The sequence below is a fragment of the Armigeres subalbatus genome, chromosome 2 (genome assembly GCF_024139115.2).
Source record: "Armigeres subalbatus isolate Guangzhou_Male chromosome 2, GZ_Asu_2, whole genome shotgun sequence".
NCBI lineage: Eukaryota > Metazoa > Arthropoda > Insecta > Diptera > Culicidae > Armigeres > Armigeres subalbatus.
This window is the reverse complement of record NC_085140.1, coordinates 417,818,472-417,840,920: the sequence shown is the minus strand read 5'-3', so window position 1 is coordinate 417,840,920 and position 22,449 is coordinate 417,818,472. Positions and strand designations below refer to the sequence as shown.

At 38.7% G+C, this 22,449-nt stretch overlaps 1 protein-coding gene across 6 annotated transcripts in view; it reads left to right on the top strand.

The window, feature by feature from the left end:
• Positions 1-22,449, top strand: part of LOC134213419 (GTPase-activating protein CdGAPr-like) — a 174,790-nt gene that overhangs the window by 110,591 nt on the left and 41,750 nt on the right. The window lies entirely within an intron of this gene.

Sequence of the window (22,449 nt, the reverse complement as noted above, 5' to 3'; positions counted from 1 at the left end):
CCAATGCTTCATTAAATCCAAAAACCATAAAAAAACAAAAACAAATAGTGTATTGTCGTTTCAAGCATTGAATATATTCTCATTTAAATGTTAAGAATTGTTTTTAATTTTTGTTTTATTGTACATACAGGGATTTTTTTCTTCGATGCGTGAGCATGTGTTGAAAAATGATTTTAAAGTTTGTTGATCATCAATTATTCGAAAAACCTCGAAAATACGAGGTGAGGGCTAAGGCGGCTGTCATTTTTTTATTCTGCCGTGATTGTCCCTAATCATTTACTTTTCAAGTTCTATATCTTTAAATAGTAGTTCTCACTAAAATTTCACCGTAAGTGGGTTTTAATGCCTATCGGTTTGTCAATTTCGTTTTTACAACGCTGTATGCAACAGTCTAGACAAAGTATTGAAAATGTTACCATCCCAAAGATGACGGCGTCACTCAGAAACGTTGGCATAATTAATGGATGTTTATGCGCGCATAATTACCCATTATCATTACGACAGCTGAATGGAGCACATAAGCGTGCAGTTGGATGGTTGCGAAATCTGGGGCTTCTCTTCGTGTAAGTTTTGCAATGGCAATGGGCTGCTGTTCAAATTGTTGTTGCATACTGTTATACAATGCTCTCTTTTTGATTTTATATGAAACAATAAAGTATTAGAAGCAGGCTATTTACAGGCCTGGTAGTTTATAAATAGAAATACATTTATGATAAACCCTGTATTGAGGAATTCAGATAGGAATTACAAGTTACGTTTACAAAACAAATTTCATGATAAGACTTCTAATTATTGTGTTAATCTGTCAAAAGTATTGCTTGAATTGTTTTATCTCCAATTCTTCTCTGGAAACATTGGAAGAATTGGTTGTGAATGAAAATTCCTACAATTTCAGATGTAACAAGCATGGACCGGACATTTCGGACAACAACTTAAATTTAGATTACTTCAATTTAATCGTTACACTCACTGTTCAATAACTTAGTATATATGTATAATGGAATTAATGTTTCCGAGGACACAAAAACTAAAATTAAGATACCTTTTTAAACGATTTTGCTACCCGTTTATGTTTATGTTTATGAATGTTTATGAGAGAGAGATGGCCCAGTATCACCGCGCAGGCCTATTGTCGCCCCCGTTGAAAGTATGTCGTAACATCTTTGGAATATCATATCATGATGAACATGATGAAAATGTATGAAAATCATGCTTGTCTTTATACTTATTTCCGGCGGTATATCTAAGGCGCTAATTTTGTGTTGTCTGCATTCCTCCTCAATGCTAAGTGAGGAGGAATGCAGATTGGCAACCGACTCTACACAACCATTTTTTAAATAAGGAGTGAGGAGAGGGATGAAAAGAAACAAACGGCTCACCATCTATGACGAATAATTAGGGAAGTCATTTATTGCGTCAATTCGACATTGTTGTGTCATAAGGGCGTAAGTCGCAAACGTAAACATTGACTTCTTCTGCTGATTTCATGAAGATTAAAGACTTCTGGCGGTATTTTACACTTCCGTTCGATAGAAGGCGCGGAGCGCCACCAGTTCCAATTGGTTGTTAGCTGAGAGCGGTCCTAGTTGTTGAGGAATTTGCAGGGAAACGCATTGTTTACGTTTGCGACATTAGAGCAGTTCACATTTCAAAAATGTTCGAAAGTTCCAACTCCCATATGTCTATTAGCATCATTTTGATATTATAGGAGTCCTGGCAAAATTTCAGGCAATTCGGTGGCCATTTAGGGGTGGCGCGAAGTCAATTTATGTTTATATGGAAATTTGTATGGGAAAAACTTAAAATTTATTCAAGTCTTCCTACAACTGTCAAATTGTGATGAATACAAATAAACACCCCCAACCTTCATTTTTGGAATGAAACAATGTCGAATTGAGTTTGACACCGTGAACACATTTTTTAATTATTCTTTATTAAAGAGAATTTTATCCCAAGACTGGTTCATCTCTAGAGATTGCGGAGTAATTGCGGAATAGTTTGGGTAAGATTAGGGAATTTTGACAAGTCGGGCCGAACCAAAGGGGTTCCACCGCAGTAAATCTCATTACATTTTAATAAAAAACAATTCATTTTTTTTAGCCGGGGTGGCTCAGTTTCTTTAGAAGGGTTGCTCATTTTCCGGATCCGTTGTTTGTAAATCGGTGCCCGAAGAGTTAGCCGTTATGAGTAGTGATGTCGTCAGATTTACTTAAACAGATTAGTACATCTTCCATGAAGTTTATTATCTTTCGCTTGTCCAAAACTTTGTTCCGCAGGGTGGTTATCGTGTTTTCAGTGTCGTTCATTCAATATTTGCCAGTGCGTACTTTTTTCGCCAAATGCCGCAGTGATCGAGGGATCCACATGAGAGTAACATTACTGTCCGAGGCCTCTTTGATAGCCTGTAACTGCTGTCAGAGGCGAAACCGATGCTGACCCGTCCGTGAAAATGATTTCGGAGTCCGAGTTTTCGTTCCAAATTCGGTCGTTAAATCGGGTCTGAATTTGGGTCCGGATAGGATTTTTCTTGAGAGAAATCCGTTTTAGAGCCCGAACTTTTCCGCCAGCTTCTTGGTCCTAAATGATGGAAGGTTGGCAATCCTTAAAAGGCGTTCTGGCACAGGTCGCTAAGTGTGTTGTTCGCTCGGTCGCGTAGACTGCATCAGATATCGCTGTTCTTAGCTCTCTCCAGACAGCTACATGATTCGCTGCAGCGGTGTCGACGGAAGGAGTCCGGAGATAATCCTTATGGCTTGGTTGAATGTAGATAATATTACTGGAATTATGAATTATGATCCCAATTTCATGGATTGGCATTTTTATGATTTCATTGTTGAATGGATTTGTTTCCGTGTAAGGGGCTGTCCACATACCACGTGGACAGGTTTTGGTCAGTTTTAGATACCCCCTCCCCCAGCGTGGACAATTGCTCATATAAATTTTCCAAAATTTGTGTGGACCATGGACATTCACCATACCCCCTCTCCCCCCTAAACTGTCCACGTGGTATGTGGATAGTTCCTAATAAATCGCGAAGCCTAACAAATTTAGTTTGAATTCTTTTTAATATTTCATTAAACCCTGAGTGTCGTCAATTTCATTCACCCTTCTTCTTCTTCTTATTGACATTACATACCCACACTGGGACAGAGCCTCCTCGCAGCATAGTGTTCATTAAGCACTTTCACTTCCACTTTTACACTGGTTTGATAACAGGTAACTGTCCTTGTAAATATCACCTAAAAATCACTGGACAGCTTCAAGACGACGTATGTCGTTTTTGCAGATTTGAGAGTGAGAGCTCTGAACACTTACTATGCAACTGTGTTGCAATTTTTCACAAACGGTTCACATTTTTGACAAGGGTATTCTTGAACCCTGGGAAATATGGGATAGCCCGAAATGCTTTTCCTGAATGGGAAAAATGCCCGTGAATGTAAAGGTGATCACTCCCATAGTGATTTATCAATACAGTATTAAGGCATATAAAAAAGAGGATAAGTCACAATAGATCTAAATACTGGTCGCAGTGGTAATAAAGTTCCAAAAAAAGGAAAGCACTTCCACAGTTATTGACTGCGAGGTTTCTAAGCCAAGTTACCATTTCTGCATTCGTATATCATGAGGTTATATACGATGATACTTTTATGCCCAGGGAAGTCGAGGCAATTTCCAATCCGAAAATGACCCAGCCACCATTCAGCATGGTCTTGCTTTGTAGCCGCGCGTCTTACCGCACGGCTAAGGAGGGCCCACTCACCCACTCTACATCTAATACCTATACTTAAAGTAAATTTTGTAACTTCACAGATGCGTACTTTCATGTTTAGATTATAGATTCGATACTGCAAACGGATTGCTCTTGTGGTTGAAATATATTCAATTTCACGGAATATGTGTGCTACAAACAATCGCATATTTGTCCTCTATGAATTAGAAATCCAGTGTAGATATAGGACGTTCAGAAATTCAATCCGTAACAAGAATATAGGAAATGTTTCTCTTAGATAAACACATCTTGCGAATAAATCAAAATAACAATTAAAGCATGTTTCCTAATCACCTTCACCGCTTCCATTTTAGATACATGTATTTAATCCCAATACAATTTGCAACGTTTTTGTCATTCAACTTTTGCAACAGTTAAAACTTACTTCGACATCCTAAACGCTTATTGCTCATTTCGTTGGATAAGGTTGTAGGCTTTTTGCAGCATTTTCGCGCAATCTCTCTTTGAGCCGCATTCATCAAAGCGCTAGCCACCGGCATCATTGCATATTAAGCTAAAAGCATCCTACCCATACCAACCGACAAAAACAAACGACACTTTGCTCAAGGGCCCTTCCCCCGCTTGAAAATGTAACGACAATCGTCGAGTGAGCTTTCACTTTCCACTTGTTAGGAATTTTCTGTCGTTGCCGTCGTCCCACTGGGATTTTCACCCACAGAAATGTAACAATAGCAAAAACCTCAAATGTTCTTCTTCAGACTTCCGGTGCCTTTTCTTTCTACTTTGAATTCGCTGTTTGGCTGTGGGTCGGGCTGGCCACCATCAATATCATAAGTTCACAACTTCTTGGCATGTTAATGTGTCTCGCCGTGATAGGGACATTACTCTTTCGATGAACAGACAATTGAAGCGTTGAATTGTGTATATCCAAGTAGAGGACAAACGGAGTCGAATGTCTGCAAATATTTGACATCGTTTTGTGACACGATTGAGCTTACGTCTTGGTATTTCATGCCTATCCGAGAGGATTATGACAATGCGGACATTATGGCGACTAGAGTCGGAATCGATTTTTGTCTTCTGACTATTTTTCAAAGCTAACTCAATTCTAATGTGGAAAAAACCCTAGATGAAAATACTATATTAAAATTAATAGTTCATCATAATCCTCGACTGTTATATTTATACAAATATTGAGCATATTTTTTTCAAATATTCTTTCGTATTCACTTTCACAACTGGCGAAAGCTCACTTCTCTTTTCAACCACCAGACAGAATGAACGATCCTAGTAGCGATGGCGACGACATGAAGACGACATCGTAACGCGTTAAAGGCAGACGAATGACCGGAACGCTTGGCACCGGAAAGCTCGCGCGTCACCTATGCAATAGGTCTGGGTCTGGTACGAGCAATGCTTTTGCGTTTCTATGGAATTCAAAGGATTTTATCCTTGTCGCAAGCATAAACGCTCACAGGATTGGATCATCAGTGCGATAGAGGTCAGACCAACCATTCCCACGGTGGCATCGGTGTGGAAAAAACCACACGCTATGTGTCTTGCTAATGGTGGGAACTTTCCGTTTCAGTGGAATAAGGGCTCGGTTGGTGTAGCTGAATGCTTTAGATACTTTTCCCTTCTTTATGATGGTGACATCAGTCTAGTAGCACACCATTTCTATTGCATAATCCAGAAAATAATTCATTTTATATGTTTCGTGGAATTTCATTTTTTTTGTTGTAACATGATGCCTTAATGAGGTCTTTCAGAACCGAGTCTAGAGATTTTTATTCGAAGAATAAAACTAATCATACGACAAATGACTGATAAATTTATCAAGTAACTATAGCAGAACGTACCCTGCGTTGCTCGGGTTTATATTTACTCTTTGTGATCAAAATGTCATAGAGTTGATTGTGACGTCGCACTGAGGAGTATTTCAGCCCAAATCCTGGCCAAAAGTCAAAAACAAATTTTTTATATATTTTCATATTATTTTTCGTTTTTGAATTCTCAAATAGTGATACTAATTTGTCATGGGATTTTGAAACAATATTGTTTACTTGTAAGCCATGCTGGCTGTGAAAACTTCACCATAATTTCAATGCTAGTTTTATCGCAATTGTGCATTGAAAAATGTTCACGTTTTATCATGTTTTTCTTGATTTTTAATGATTTTTAAAATGGAAATCAATATAGGTATCAATAATGAGGGTATTTAAAACTTTTTCAAGCATGATTCGATCTGAAACCGTTTTTAAGTGATGCATAATCATGATATTAATTTCTAGCTTTTTTCTACCTTTTTACAAAATATGTTTTACAAAATAAAACTTTTGATTGGGTTCCAAACCAGTCCAAGCAACAAAATTGTCAGCGTTGGAAAGATTGGAGTTTCCTTAATAAGCTCCATAAAAAACATTTCACGCATACTCACGCAATCGTGACTTATTTTTATTTTAATATAGTGAAGTTTACTTCAAAATGCTAGAAAAAAATTTTGGTTTTGAGTGCCAAACCTCACATAAATTATGTTTCGCTTCAAAAAAGAGTGAGACTTTGATGAACACATCGATCCATAAAAGCGTACGCATTTTTCGGATGTTAATATTAAGAAACATAGAGGTTGATTTGTATTTCGTATTTATTAGATCTCCTCCATTTGATATTACAAAAGATTATCCAGGGACTTTAACATGATCCGATGACAAATTTATATAGTTGAAGTAAACAAACAAAGTACATTTTTTTTAGGAAAATTTAGTTAGTAATAATCGAAGAATGGAGATTAACATAAGAAGATCATACTCACTGACGGAGCCAGATGTGGGCCCCACTCGTTGCAAGCACGCTGTAGTTCTCAAAGACAGCGTTCTTGCGCCAAGTGGTGCTCTATCAAATAACAATAACCTACGCCGTCAGGGTCATACTTCACTGCTAGCAGAATGTAAACAGCATAAAAACAAAAAATATACTTCAATGTTTCTATTGAATGCATTTACAGACGACAAAATGATCGACATACTTTTGGCCACGCTTTTACACTGCGTACTCCTATGTGCGTCGCACTCTAGATCAATTTTTGTGCAATTGCGTTGGGTTTCTTCACAACTCGCCCTAATATTGATTTTGACAGTTTTTCAACCTCTCCCGTCAGGTAGGGAGAAAACATAAAAGCGAAAAATGCTCCACTGGTCCACTGCGTGTTGTGTGTACTGTCCCTTGTCTCATGCTAGATGTTAAGTGTTCAGTCTGTATGACCTTTGGTCGAAAACGGTTATTCAATCTATCACAATTTACCAACTTTTTAGATAGGTTCATGGAAACTTAGATTTTAGTTTGAACTTGAGAGTTTTCTTCAGAACTCATTAACACGTAGTAAGTTTACAATTGGTCTACTTTCCCAGCGAAATGTTCTATTTTTTTCATATGTATAAACACAGCAGATCTCAAGATGAAACGATTAGTTAGAAAATCTTGCAAATCGGTTCATCCGTTCGTGAGTTATATTGGCTCAAAGAAAATGCAAACTCATTTTTATACATAGAAAGAAGAAGATAACATTTTTTGCCATAACAGGGTTTCTACTACCTGAAAAAACGTGGAAAACCTGGAGTTATCCAAGAATTATCAGGGAATTCGTGACACGAATCAGGAAATTTATTATGTAAAAAAAATCGATACATATTCACCGGGATCCCATGAAGCTCGCTGGGATGGTCGTGAGTAGGACAGTGGCATATTAAATGCTCAACACTGTATTAGATGCCACACAGCTCATAACTGGAAAGGAAGGCCACCATAGATGTTGTGGGAGACCTTTGTGTGACCGATCTGGACCCTGGAGTTCTATTTGGAAGATCGGGGACCAGTTGAACCCTTTATCTTCCTCAAGATGACTAATCTTCTAGTATCCAACAGCACGATACTAGACCGACGATAATTTTGGTCCATTTTTCACGTCGGCTAGGGGGACGGAGTTGACATAACGCAGTCCTTGATATGCGGTGCCAGCATCAGCAACAGTGTTTCCCCTAATGCCGCAATGACATCCAATGGGATTCAGGCGAAAGTGGTGTTAGACGCCATACCAACAAGAATTCCCTGAATTCTGAGATGCCTGGGATTATCGCACTGCAAACCCAGAACAACGCTGGCGGAGTCGATGAGGATTGCGATTGGTTTACTTGCCGAGTGTGTAGCTGCAACGAAAACGGTGGCAGCTTCAGCCGATAAAATGCTGCATTGGCGAGAAAGGCTGTTTGATCTGGCCAAGCTGGGACCAGAGGCTCCAGAGCCAACTCCTCGATCGGAGACGGAAACATCGGGGTATCGGATCTCTTGGTTACAGAAGCGCTTTGTTGTGAGTTTTAGAATCGGCTTCAGTTCGATCAGCCTCGCCGAGGAGAGGAATGCTGTGTAGCAGTATTGAAGGAGGCAGCTTTGCCGCAGATAGCCGCTAGGATCCGATGCCGGCATCCACACAGGCTACTTCCGCGGGGGCGTTTGAAAGAAGCCATCAGAAAACTTAGCAGACATAACTGTTAAAAGCAGGCGACAGGACGGCGATAACACTTCGATTAGCGGAGCAGATTAGCTCAAGGCCGTAAAGCCGACGGCTATCAATTCAATTGTGGCCTGGCTTAGCTTCAGCCTGGTGGATCTGGTATTGATTCGGTGCTGCTTTGTAAGGGTTTTATCGGGATTATGCGCGTTTTACTGGCCATTTTAACCGCCAGTTCGGCATGAAAGTGAGCTTACGGTCGACATTCACTTCAAGAACTCGAACGATCTTCCGCTTGGGTATGGTGTCAAGGTTGAGTTTTATTGACTGCCCCGATAGTTGCTGGTAATTGCTACAGATGTGTTCCCGGACACACTTGCCGGCGTTCATTGCCTTTGGATGAAGCCCACCGATGGGTAACACTTACCGCGACCTGTTTGTATATTAGTCCGCACGGGTGTCCTTCCGACGATAATAGAGTTTCCATTCCGGTACGAAAAATCCCGGGATTTAGAAAAATTCGGGATTTCCCGATTCCCGGGACAAAAAATCTTTTTTTACTTCAGGCTTACTAATAGTGTTTATGCTCACAATTTTTATTTGCATTGCATGCCCAACGCCAAGGGGAACTCCCTCACAAAGAAAACACAAGACTAGAGTTTTCTTTACCCTATGGCGGTTTACTGACTGATACTTCTGCTAGCAACTGCAGCTCTCTTATATTTAAACAACAATTATCTACAATATTCCTTGATATTACTTAAGGTCTGAGGGAAGGGTTTTCCGTTAAAAAAGCACGTGGTAGCACTCTCTGAGAGAGAAAATTGCCCAATTCAGCCCGCCAGAATGACGCTGTCAGTGTCGTCAAAATTATTTCATCATTATGCAGTTTACAATTGCTTGAGAATTTGCCATAAACGGAGAACAAAAGGAATTGGCAACAATGGGGACGAAATTTATCACTCATGCAGGGGTTCGGCGAGAGAACAGCAGCAGCGCCGACCAATCACGCAATGAGAAAATCAAAATAAACAAACTCCAGCTGGTTTTGGAAAATGAAAACATGAGCCGTTTCTAGTACAACATTAGAAAATATCGCGAAAGGATTTCTGTACAAGGTTTCCACACAAGCTTTGGAAACAAACAAAACTTTTTCTTTTTCAAAACAAAAAAACATTGAAAATTCCCGGGATCGGGATATACAAGAATTTTCATCCCGAATCCCGGGACAGCATAAATGGCCGGGAAATGAAAACTCTAGACGATAACAAAGAGGATGTCGCCGGCACGAAGAAAAAGGAACACATTGGCCGGTAGCACGCCGAAGACCCCGTTCATGGTAATGAGGAAGAGGATCACTGTCAGAACCAGCCCTCAGAGATTCTAGTTTCAGCACCCGATGAGGTAGTGCTTGATGAAGACAAGCATGTTTCCGGAAATGCCTCATTCCCGGAGCTTACAATGTCCAATTGCATCTAGGTCCTACTAAATGCTTTGGCAATATCAAACGTTGTGTAGCACGTTTCATATGTTGGCAAAGTAAACGCCGGTGCCGAACATTCCATCATATTCTAGCTTTTCTCTGAGGCGACGATTAGCCATTCTTTCGAAGGCCTTTGATGCGCAAGACGTTAGGGAGATCGGCCTAATCTTCGTGGCAACCCACCCGTGATACTATTTTCCGGGATGGGAACCACAAAGCTTTTCATGCACTTGTCTGCAAAAGTGCGATTTGTCAAGGCTTCGTTAATTGGCTTGAGTTGGTGGTCCTTAGCGATCGGGGAAAATCGTTTTAATATAGGATACACCAGCTCATCCAGGTCCGGATGAGTTCCCGTTGCGCTTTAATAGTGCGTGGGCTAACTTACTTGCTGAGAGCAGCTAATTCAACAGGTAGTGAGGAAGGGGAATTCAGAGGAATAAGGAAGGCGCTGAGAGTTGGCCACGTGTGGAGATAATTCGTTGGAATTTGGCCATGAGGGAGGAGAAACACTCACCGATTGTATTAACTGAATGGTTCGCTGGGCAACAGCGAGAGCTTGTGATACCTCTCGCACAGATTTTATAAGTTTCACAAAAACCATATTCATGTCATTATATTATGTCACCCGTTGAAAGCATAGATTTGTATGAGGTAATGATTACTACCATACTGGTTGGTACATGCTGCCCAGGTAAAACCCGGTAGAACGGTTCAACTTTCCGCGGAGATGTCATTAACTATGGCAGAGTGGCCGTTGAAGAAGATGGTGGTGTAATTCAACGCCATCGCTTGGTGAGATTGAGTTCATATGTCGAGCATGTTTGCGTTGGCGGCGCTGAGGAGCTTTACACACGTTTTTAACACGTATGAGCCTATGTTTGTTCTCTGTGGCATGACGCAATTGGGTTTTAGGGGTCATCATAATAACTGACCCTAAATCCAAAATTTCATGAATTTTGGTGCACGGAAACTATTTTAAATCAATTTCCTAAAACCTAATAATATCGCGTATTGAACACCCCTAACTAGATTTTACTCTGGGCCGAGCTGTCAACCAGTGAGCTAACTGCCAAGCAGTAGAATTTTCAAAAACTGTTAAAATGGATTTTTAACATCAAATATTGGGTCTATGAGTGTGAAAAAAAATATGTTGTTGCTCAGAAAAATGTGTTCTATCGGATGAATAAAAAAAATTAAAAAACCCGATTGCAGCAAAAGGCGGTAGAAAAAATGTGGAAATTCCAAAATATTTGATTTTGAGGTCTAAGAACGCTCACTCGTTGTGCGGTAAACATTTGGAGAGTCTGAGGAACTGAAAAGCGAATAAAAAAGCTGAAATGTCACAAAAACCCAAATTTATCCACCGGTGGTGATGATGCCTTTCTCGATTCAATATGTTGAATTCAAATTAATGTTGTAAATGCAGTGCTTATTGCCTACATTTCGGCGGTAAAAAGATTTGGTGCAATTCTAGTACGTTGCTTAAAAATTACTTACCGTGGGTTGCGCCACGGCTAAAATGATTAATGATTCAATGTGTGCATTTGTGTTTTTGTTGATAAAAAAATAAAAATATAATCCAAACTGCTTAATTTATTAAAAAACAAAAACAATAGTGTCCAACTAGGAAATATGCTCCGTCGAATGAAACCAGTTGCACTCGAATCTGTCAAGCCCTTCTATATGAAACGCGTTTAACAAAAAAAATATTTATGGGCTACACACATACACACTTTTGGAGTGAAATTATAGCCTTCTTGTACAACTTTGTTGTACGAGAAAGGCAAAAAGGCAACAAGAAAGGGGTCGTACACTTATTACGTAAGCAATTTTTCTGGGATTTTAGTGGAAAGTATGACAGGACAGGTGGTCCTATCCAGTTTTCCGCGAGCGGTAATGGCCGCCAGCTTGCCTGCGGGTTAGTCTCTGATTTGACGTTTCTGGAGGTCAACTGCACCCACCATTCGAGCATTTTGATCAATGTGGTATATAAGAAGGCTTGAATTCACTGAATCAGCACCTTCTTATATGCAACATTGGTCAGAATGCTCAGGCAAGTGGTGCAGTTGACCTCCAGACACGTCAAATCAGAGACTGAACCGCAAGCAAGCTGGCGGCCATTACCGCTCGCGGAAAACTGGATATTCCATCTGGAACTTGGCCTGGTTTTAAATCACCGTTCTATTAGCATTTTCACAGTTATTGAATGAAAGCTTTTCTATGCCTGAATATGTATCTTGTGTTGTAAGCGAGAGTGTGTTCCCTGAAATCATCCTCGACCGGACCGATAATCGAACTTTTCGCCAGCCATTCCACGTTATGTTATTGCAGGACGGCTACAATTTGTAGTTTCTATCCCGTGATTAATCAGAACTGTAAAAATGGTAAAACCAGAGTCTATTATATAGAGTTGCGCAAAGAGGATCTTCTTACACTTATTCTGAATGATCTTCTTGTTATTCTGTTTGCAACTTTCATTTTTGTTCAACCCTTAAAGTGACTTCACGGGAGTGTTCACTGTTAAAGCTTTTTAATTTGATAACCAAGTCACCCACAGAGTGCAAACGCGTGAGTTTCTTGTTGCTACTTTATTGGGGGGGTGTATTAAAGTTTTTTGAAGCTGTTTCTAGAACAAATCTAATACATTTCAGTTCATGCGTTTTAATTCGCCATAATAATCATTAGGCGATAACAATACTACCGCCTTACCAACTAGCATTTGTTTACTTTGCTCGATAGGTAGACGGTTTGACAGTTCAATAGGTAGATTTGGCTTCACTCTTTGCGTAACTCTATATATAATAGACTCTGGGTAAAACGTGTCATGTTCATTTAATACTGATACTGGAGCATGTCAATGTAAAATCATCAATCTTTTACTACATATTCTGATAAGCCTAGATGCCGATGGCAATATAACGTTCTTACCTGAGACGCCAATTAATAGAACAGCTATAAATCAGAACATATAATTCGTCCTTGGTGATGATTTGTCATATAATGAACGTCTCGTCGTCCGTTGATGGATTTACATCAACTCTGTCAACAAGTAACCAAGTGCAGTTCTGTGTAGACATCTTATGAACTCCGGTGTCCCTATGCCAACCGACCAGTTATAGGCGAATGAGTTGAACAGCCCATGTTTAGTTGTCGTCGTCGATCGTACGCAATAATTGATCGAACGGACCTGCAAGGTTCCCGATCAGCGCGATCTCGTTTAACTGTTATTGTCATGGCTTTCGATCGCCGTTGACATTCGAGTAATTGCTGGTCCAGAGTGACAGGTTATTTAATGGAACACGAATGCATAATTAACTTCATTTATTATCATATTTATTCACACGTTCAACTGAGCTTTGAAACCTGAGCTAAATAAAAAGGAGCATGATTTGAATACGGAGCTACGGAAAATTGGTAGGCGATGCATATCATTCATCCAGTGCACCCTGGGGTATTGTGCATAAATATTGAAATTGCGTTGTAAGAGGGTGGATACATGCTGAAACTCTGCTTCGGCCCAAATTTGCATAAAGCTAATTAAAAATTCTTATTCAGTCATCTACCTTGAGAAGAGTGGTAAAGCACCTGAACAGTATCAAAGCTACGTGATGATTTATTTAAATGATTATCGCAAGTGCCGTCATTGAATCAAATTCGAAACCTTCCCATTAGCCCTAATTGGTTCCCGAATGAAACTTCTCACTAAAACGGATGCAATTAACTATGAATTATGAATACTCATAGCATGGAAACCCCAAAATTTACTGAGGATGAAGTTGATAAAATATTCTCTCAATGCGGTGGGCTCTATCTGATTATGAGCTAATAATAACACTTCAATGGCAAACTGTGTTCCTTTGGGGGACAATGTGCCATGAATAATTAAAATCGCGCTCTTTGTTTCGCGTAGCTTGATTTGTGCAAGTTTGCTCAAATGGTTAAGCATTTGGCGCACCTCCCTCTTTACGCAAGGTAGCCCGGTGTTTGTTACTGCCATCCGAAGAAGTACTAGGCATATCCATCAGTGGAATGATATTTGAACCCTTTCAGCCACTTGCGACTTCCTGAAGTGACAAAATGCTATTTACTATGCAAAGATTTCCCATAAGTGCCTACGTTCGTTCGGTTAAAAAAGAGGAGAGAAAAGACAGGGCAGATTACGCCCGAAGGGTGTCCGGAACAATCATTGCTTGAAATGTAAATATTTTTTGTCGTTGCTCGTGCCAACCGACAACGCTGCGTACCTTACGGAAGCTTGTTGAATGGGGCAGTGGGAGCAGATTCGTTGAAAAGACTTTTGACATTATTTGAAATATAAATTGTTATGAGAAAACGATGCCTCTAAAAATTGATGTATTCAATGATGAAATTGGTCAAACCTTGGTTAGAGGAATGACTTCTATTTGTATGAAAGACTGTTTTGTTAACTAAAATCGGTTCCGATATTGTCATTCCCGATTTTATCACATTTTTGATTCGGTTTTATCACGGTTTTAATCTGATCACGCAACGGTTTTATTACATTATTTGCTCCTTCTACTTCTTCTTTCATAGCTCTACATTCCCTCTGGAACTTGGCTAGCTGTTCAAAATAATATTCTATAAGCATTTCCTAAATTATTAATTGAATGTTTTGTATGCCCGCCATTGCATGAGTATGTATTGTGTGGCAAGTAAAATGGATACACTATGCCCAGGGAGACGAGAATAATTCCTCACCCGAAAGCATTCTAAACCGGACCGAGAATCGTACTCGCCATCTCCGTCTGGATTGGCAATCCTACACCTTTGCTCGCAAGGCTATCTAGATACTTAAATTCGGGTTCTATTCTCGGAAATAATAATGCATACTAAATAAATAATGATTTTCATGATATTACTATCATCATCTTTTGCTTATTTTGAATGATTTCAATTTTAAAATGACTGTCGGAGCTTTTGAAAGTCTGACAAACATAAACGATACATTAAATATAAAGGTGGTAAAAAGATATATTACATTAATTTTATTTATTACTTTATATTTATATTGACATACATGCGTTTTCAACCTCAGCTGAACGGACTTAAATTCTTTTCCCAAACGTAAGATTTGAAATTGATTTATGTGTAAAACAAAACTGGCAGCCCTGAGCGCAATCCCAGTGGGGTTCGATGGTAAACAGTCTATTAAATATGCATTAAATCACACTTCGGTACGTTATAACTTGCCACACGGTATACAGTACGAGAGGACGTTCGTCTGGAACACGTACACCGCTACCGTCTAGAGAGTGTTCTGTACATATGCTCTCCAGGCTTGAGCAAAGGGACAATTTGCCATTTTTCCTCTCCCCATACCCCATTACATGTTTGTGCATACATTTACTCATATTGTATAAGTTAAGTTACATTGAAAGTAACAATCTATTCAGTGGTCTTGTATCGATAGCCGAGAGGTGGACAATCTGCAAGATTCGATTCTTTGTGTTATCGTCTTGTATTTTCAAATGTTCTTGATATATTGTAGCGTTTTTGGAAAACATAACAAACATATGAATATTAAGAGTCAAGTATCGGTTTAGCATTTGCGGAATTTTAAAGTTTAACGGGTTGGTTAAAACGGTTGAGACAAGAAATCATAAGAGAACAGAGGTTTCCAAGCCGAGTTACCATTTTGCATTCGAATATCATGAGGCTAACACGATGATACATTTATGCCCAGGGAAGTAGAGAAAACTTCCAACCCGAAAATTCTCTAGACCGGACCGGGCATCGAACCTAGCATGGTCTTGCTATGTAGCATTTCGCGCATTTTACCGCACGACTAAGGAAGGCCCCAGATTTTAGAGAATTACCGTATTTGCACCGAAATATTTTTTACATATCTAGATATGCTATGGATAAGAACAAACTCTGTTACGGTTGGTTTTATTTTGTTCGAATAGTTGTAAATATTCGATCGAGTCTGTATCGTTTGTGCTATATTGTGTCTGTTTTATTTGTTGATTCTGTGTCTGGACTCAAGAGGAAAGCTTGAAAGTAGGCAATAAAATGTTTAGTTGGTATTTGTCCCAAGTTTGTTCCGGACACAGACATCGAATCGTTGATGCCAAATGGCGTTAATTGATTCGGGGTGCCCAAATAGGATAAGAATCCTATACAAAGGCTCAGCTATGTATACAGTGAACTTATTGCTGTAGACAAAATGCGCAATACGCAATAAAAATATATTTGCGGGATTTGGCTGATGGACCAAAATCTCATATGAAACCTAGGAATTTCCCGTAATGGCCACCAAATAGCCGTCTCTCTCAGGGCACCAAGAGACAACGTGCATTATTTTAAATTGTTATTTGTTTCATGTTGCTTGAGCATCTTCAGTTAATATAAAATAATGGTAACGTGGGGCTGTTACACTGGCGCCCAGCTAAATAACCCACAATGATACGAATGAAGATTTGAGATTACGACAAATATCGATTTGATTGTTTAGTGTGGGATTAATTTGATTTTTCGCGAGAATCATTTGTAATCCAATTCAATGTAGGATCAACAGAGTTAGTTTAGTGTACCGTCGTTCGGGGTGACATTGGGTCTAGGGGGTAAGATTGGGCCAAAAACGGAAAATGTTTCAACTTCTAATATCTCATAAACTGTTACGAATTTTGATGAAAACTTCAAATGGTTCGAAATTATATTAAAATTCACGTCTAGGAAATCACAAAACATATTCCAAGAATAAATTGTTCTCGTACCATAATGCTTGGAATTTGAATGTAAAACTATTGATCGAATGAACCCGTATTAAAATAGTGTCAGTAATGCCCCACAAATCTATTTCATAACTAAATTTTAGATCGATGGATACCTGGTGATCATGTTACGATAATCTGTTTGTTTTTTTTTTCGGATTTTATGAATATTTATTTAGCGGTCTTGTTTTTTCGTAGCAACGAGCAATGCATGCTAAAAATGGGTGAGATTGGGCCAAGCCTTTGGTTGATTTGCCATACATAGTTGGTAAAAGCCGTGATGTAGGCAATTATTTTTACTGAACGATTGAATCGTTACATCGTCACCGCTGAACTTTATTGTATGTGGTCCAATGTCACCCCCTGCTTTCTGGTGAGAATGGGCCAATTTTAAACAACATATAACTTTGATGAATTTCTCTCATTTATTATTTTTTCCCCACACAGTGGTAAATTTATTGTTCAAGCTTGTACCTAACTAATTACAACTTGATTCCAATATTAACTACTAGAGCTTTGTAACATTTACTTGGAGCATACCGCATTTTGGCCCAATGACACCCCCGTAGACGGTAGTAAAGAATCTGATTATAGGACAATTTGCCAAGACTCGTTGGCGTTCAGACAACTTTTGGTAGGATTCGCTACCGTTATTGAGGTTTTAGAATAGATTTAGTTTTTTGAGATTTGTGGCTTAGGTTAAGTTTTCAGTCTGTTAGTCCTCTAGTCAAAGTTTTCGTCACTAGCAGGCTTGAGAATTTTTCATGAATCGGCTCTCCGATTCATGAAAAATGTTGTGCTGTTGGATAAGATTGTGTTACGGTTAGTTTTATTTTGTTCGAATAGTTGTAAATATTCGATCGAGTCTGTATCGTTTGTGCTGTATTGTGTCTGTTTTATTTGTTGATTCTGTGTCTGGACTCAAGAGGAAAGCCTGAAAGTAGGCAATAAAATGTTTAGGGGCTGTCCATAAACCACGTAGACTCTTGAGGGGAGGGTTTTGAAAAAAGTCTGCGATAGTCTACGAAGGGGACAGGGGTTTACTAAAAGTCTACGTAGACTTTTATTTTTTAAACGATTTATACAGCAGCTTTGTGCGAAGATCACTCGTTTGATTTTTTTTTTGGGTTTTTCCGGTTTTTTTTTCTCCATAAAAATGTGATGAATTTCACTGAAGTAAAAGTCATGGATTTCACCTGGAAATTTTTCTGTGTTGTGAAGGAAAATTTTCTAAAGTATTCTATAAAAACTTTCGAAAAAAAATTCAAAATCTTCACTTGGATTTTATTGCAGATTCCACTAGATTTTTTTTTTATTGTCGGCAGGCACTACATTGGAAACTATGGAAATTAAATTATGTCGAACATCAACGGATTTTTGAATTTACAAAAAAAAACATTTTGGAACATCCAAGAAAAAGTCTTTAGAATACCCAAAAGATATTCTTTAGAACTTGTAAAGGGGATTCTCCGAAATTTCCGTGAGAAAACCTTTAACATATCCACTGGAGATTTTCTGGGAAGTCCCCGGAATTTTTTTCTTAATTTCGGAAATTCTTCGAAATTCCCATGGATAATACTTCTTAAATTTTTTCGGCAGTTCTAATGCAAATTCTTTAGAATTATCGATGGAAAATCTCCGGAATTTCTAAATAAATTGTTGAAAACTTCCACGAGAAATTATTAGAATTCCCCACCAAAAACTGTTTGAGTTTCCACAACAAAAAATTGTTTGCAGTTTTTGTATAAAAGCCTTGTAATTTTGTAAGCCTTGTAGGCCTTGTGTAATTTTCATGAAAATTTATTCGAATTTTTACAAGAAATTTACAAAAAATTTTAACCGAAAATTCTCCATAATTTCCTCCGAATATTATTCAGAAAATTCTTTGCAAGAAAAAATTGCGAGATGAATTTAAAAATAGAGTAGGAAAACAATTCCTAAATTTCAACAGGAAATATATCGGAATGTCCGTTTAAACTTAAAATTACTTCGGGAAATAATTCTACAATTTAACGGAGAAATACTCGGTTTTTTAACGGGGAAACTTTTGAAATTTAGAAGAATATTCTTGGGATTTCAACAGACGATTATTCAGCGTTATATTGCATGAAATTTTCAAGAAAAGCATCGCAATTATCACGGAGAGCTATTTGGAGTATTACCTGGAAGCTTTCAAGGTTAGCAATTGGGAAACTTTTACGAAATTTCCACGCAAAAATTATTGGAATGTAAATTTGACATTCTCGGAATTTCAACTCTAAATTTCTCGAAATTCTGAAAATTCTTCGGTTTTTACAAATTTGAACCAGCGTTCAAAATTATAGGACAGATGCGTGACAGATTTTAAGCAGTGGCGCGCCGATGCAAAAGTGTCGGCGATGGTGGCGCACACCTCTAGGAGAAATCGAATGCAACAGAAATTAAATTACTTGGCTTTGAAATTTGATTTCCGGAGCTATGGACAGAGGATTAAATTTGATTTCCTTTCAAAATGATTTTTGTTTTGTTGGATTTTGTTCAGTTTGATTTAGTTTTGTTGGAAATTCGAGCTTTATTGTAATGTTCACATGGAAATGGATCTGAATAGCTGAATTACTTGAAATGTGGTTGATTTCCATATTTTTCCAATCACATATGATGTTTTGTAAAATTTGGAAAGTCTACGTAGACTTCAAGGGGAGGGGGAGGGGTTTCAGAAAAGTCTACGAAAGTCTACTAGGGGGGACGGGGGGGTTTGAAAAGGTGAAATTTCGGTCTACGTGGTTTGTGGACAGCCCCTTAGTTGTGATTTGTCCCAAGTTTGTTCCAGACACATCGAATCGTTGATGCCAAATGGCATTAATTGATTCGAGGTGCCCATATAGGATAGAAATCCTACACAAAAGCTCGGCGATGAATACAGCAAACTAATTGCTGTAGACGAAAAGCATTACGCAATAAAAATATGTTTGCGGGATTTGGCTGATGGACCCAAATCTCATATGAAATCTCGTCATTTCCCGTAATGGGCACCACCTAGCCGTCTCTCTCAGGGCTCCAGGAGAGAACGTGCATTATTTTAAATTGTTATTTGTTTCATGTTGCTTGAGCATCTTTATGTTTGTATAAAATAAAATTTGTTACAACTCATGGCACATGATGATATTGACCACTTATTACAAATAGCATAACTTGACCTCCTCATGATATTTTAGTGCAAAATACTGATATTGTCGTCTGATCTTTTATCTATTATATTAATCAAGTCCATATCTCAGTTTGCTGTCTTATCAACATTTGATATTATTGAGCTATTTTCGTCTGCTCGGGAGGGACTGACAGAACGAGGGTACGATTCTCAAAAGGTTTCGCCGACGATATTGATATTATAGCACGTAACTTTGAGAAGACTTAAATGAGAAGCTAAGTAGATCAGACAAACCACGAGTTTGTATTGGAGTTGACAAAGTCGAGGTGGTAGAAGAATTCGTGTACTTGGGCTCACTGTACCGCCGAAAACGATACCAGCAGAGTAATTCGGAGACGTATCGTGGCAGGACATCGCACGTACTTTGGACTCCGCATCGGAGCGATCAAGTAACGTTCGCCGCCCTAAAAAATTGATGATCTACAAAACGCGCATTAGAACGGTGATTCTCTACAGACCTATCTTGTACGAATTTAACAGCGTTCGACTCATTTCGTACATTTGTCCTAGAACTACATTTTGTGAAAACCGATGAAGAATAACGATTTGAGCAATTGGATAATGTTCATGTTTGCAACCAAACAAATTTCAAGATACAAAAATATTGCCTTTGTGCCTTTTTTTCCTTAATGGACTACTACACTACTAAATTAGCACTAGTTATTTTTTTCATTATCATGCAATTCACCATTTACATTTTGGTGCGCAATTTGATTTGATTTGTGGTGTAACGCAACGAATTTGCAACTCGTTGAAAGATTATTCAATCATGAACACATTTATAACAACACATCTGATTCACGATTTCGTGCAAATTTGCAAAATTAAAGTCCATTTTGTGCTCCCAAAGTCATCGCGATAAGCCACGTCGCCGAGACAGAGTGGCGCAATTTTCAGCAAATTCCCTGTATGATGCGATCATTAGTCTTCATTTTATGGTCGTTTTATGACTATGGCTCAAATTTTCATCCATGCCGAGCGGAGTGAACTAAAACTTTCCGAATGCAAAACAAAACTCATCGTCTGACCATGGCCTGCATTAGTCAGTCTATCCATATGGGAGATTGAAAAACGAAAAGTTTACTCCCACGTTTACTTAACTTTCGCTGTTTGATGTTTGTTCAATTAACTTGTCGAACAAGTGAAGCTCAAACGACATTGAACACGACCCCCTGAATGTAAGTTTTACTCAAATTAAAAAGTCATCAATCACCGCCTCAATACCAGCCGTGACGAATATGTCCCGGGAGGCCCATGATCGTGCAGTTCCTCTGAGATTTACAGTCGACTTGAACGATCGGCTTCGGTTGAGCTACACACACGCTAAGAGTCGCGCAACTTGCCATAATAACGGATAATGGCAAACGGCTCTTACCTCACTCGCATCCAGTCAATGATCCCTTTAACAACTTTCGATTTCCAAACAGAAACCACCATGCTGGGCACATTTCCTTCGGCAACCTTCTTCTGGATGGTACAGCTGCTACCGTTAGAGTGGATGAGGTGAAGATTTTCCAAATAGCCTTAAACGGTGCATGGCGATCATGCTTTGTCACGTGCTCAATCAGCACCGGTATAGGAATTTGTGACTGAAGTGAGTGTGAGTGAAGCACAACTGTGCCACCTAGCTGTGGATAAGACTTCGCAATCGGCCCGAACATAAACACCGAAGCACAGGCTGCGATAGAGATGGAAATACTTTTTTTGCCACAAAATGTTTTTCCAATATGTCCCAGGAGAGTAATTGCCGCTTCGACGAATGGTTATATGGCATGCAGTGCACATAAATACGGATACTCAGAATCATAAAACATTAATCGAACAGCTTCGCCAGGTCAGTTGAAAGCAACATTGCAGGGTAGATTGGGTTCAAATAGGCACGTACATAACTATTTCTTGAAAGTATAACACTCGGTAAGATGACCTTCTAGTTTTGATACTATCCAGGTGGCTACAGGTGTACTTTTAAACATGGACTTTTATTTTCATAAAATATGGCTCGAGATACATAGAACTCTGAACTACATAGATAAAAAGTTAGAATATTTAAAACAAACCTTTTTTTTCGGAATCATGTTTCTAATAAGTGAAACTTCGCTTTATGCCCAGCAAGAGCAGCAATCGTTTTGAAAAAAATATTAAATTTCATTAATTAAATAAAATATTTTATCGGAAACGTTGTACGCTTCGGCCCCAATTTTCCATTTGTTATGGCAAGCGGTAAGTGTTGCATGGATGGTTGGATGTATCGAAGGAGTGGACGTAATGTGAGGTGAAAAATACAACACAGATCGACAATTGTCTTGCTTGGTTCATTATCGTCATTATCCATTTAAGCAACTTGAAGATGATTCCATATCCGGTATCTGTGAACCGATGGCGATGTCAACTTATGGAATGGAATGACGTATACTCAATGAATGCAAGGCACAGCACACGTATATTAGTATCGTTTGTCAATAACACATTCCAGAAGCTGAATTTCAAAATATATTATATGGTGGACTTCTAGTGCGATGGTTTTTCTACAACTATGTCTAATGGTTCGTCATTACAATTCAACTAATAACGGAGTTAGAGCGCTAGTTGCAGTAACTTAAACTAAATGATTGAAATTTTTATATCATTTAGTCTAAGTTACTGAAACTATAGCTATAACCAGGGCTGACAATAGTTCATTGCTACTCTACCCGAGCAAAAATGAATAACTTATTGATAACAAATTCTATTATCCGATTATCGGACATTTTGATAACTGAATTTGTTAACATTTTGGCTGAATTAACAGCCAACATAACAAAAATGATACCA